Consider the following 1,196-nt stretch of genomic DNA (forward strand, 5'->3'; position numbering starts at 1 on the left):
TCAGAGAATCATGGTGACATGTAGAATAAAGCCATGTGGATAAACCATAATTTTAAGCTTAATTCTGGTTCATTGTTCCGACCGAACAGCACGTCACAGATGAGTAGTTTGAAGACCAACAAAGAGTTCAACAATCCAACAATTTATTCTGTTTTTAAAGTTTCTGGTTCTGATAAATGGTGGAATATTTAACAAAGATAATAGGATTTATAAAACCCGCAGAGTCAGATTTCTAAATTATGAAAACGGATCAAAAGAGACGTTAAGAAGTTTAGTTTTCTCTCAGAAAGAAGTTCTGGAGAATCCAGTGATGCCAAAAAAATCAGTTAATCATTTCCATATAAAATCCTGCTCTCAGCTTTAAAACCGCCTCAGTTTACCAGAAGAGCACAAACTGAACTCTTAGGTGAATCTTTTTATTTTATGGCCTTTTAAACCATTGTTCATACTCGTTTTGTGTTTTTTGGTTATTTTTTTCATCTGGGTTTTTCTGGTTCAGTCCAGCCGTTGCTGAAGGCTGGTGCTTCTCCTCTGACCGGATTAACGGAGGAGGATGTGGATTAGCGCTCGGCTCTCGTGTGGATAAGATGAAATGACGGGCGTTGCTTTGTAGTTCGTTCACGTCATGTGGAGGAGGAAGGTGGAGCTCGGAAGGATTCTCACGGATGCACATTTTTCGTCGCCGTCGCAGAACTCGAGATGCTTAAAAAAGAAACGACTGTAAATTACACACTGACCCACTTTTTATCCAGTAGAAGTCGTGATGCAGCAGATTTGATGGAAGCGGCTGTGGCTGGTTGAGTTAAAAATGAAGGTGCGTGGATGCCTATAGCTCGACATCTAACTGGTGTTAAAGACGCCACAGACTGAGCAGTGAAGCAACTGAATATTCAATAGAGCGGAAACAGAAAACTCTCAGAATTTTTGTCACCTCGCTGTTGGTCACAGCTGAGTCGCTGATGGTTTCACGGTTACACACAAAAATGCAGAATTTTTAGTTTTTTACATAATCTTGTTATTGTAAAGGGTGTATTTTTAATGATTTTTTTAATACACCATTATGATGAAATATCTCGATTTTGGATGTGGTTAAATTTGAAAAACAAACAAACAATAATTTGTTTAAAAACTGAAATCAGCATTTTTAAATGTCCACAGGTGAAAATAATGATTCTACATACAATAGACCTTTAAAT

At 37.7% G+C, this 1,196-nt stretch overlaps 1 protein-coding gene across 1 annotated transcript in view; it reads left to right on the forward strand.

Annotated features, from left to right (window-relative positions):
- LOC103365072 (protein FAM184A-like) overlaps positions 1-1,196 on the forward strand; it is a 70,066-nt gene that overhangs the window by 41,286 nt on the left and 27,584 nt on the right. The gene's annotated exons all lie outside the window — the stretch shown is intronic.

This window comes from Stegastes partitus, unplaced genomic scaffold (assembly GCF_000690725.1).
Source record: "Stegastes partitus isolate 25-593 unplaced genomic scaffold, Stegastes_partitus-1.0.2 Scaffold807, whole genome shotgun sequence".
NCBI classification, from domain to species: Eukaryota; Metazoa; Chordata; class Actinopteri; family Pomacentridae; genus Stegastes; species Stegastes partitus.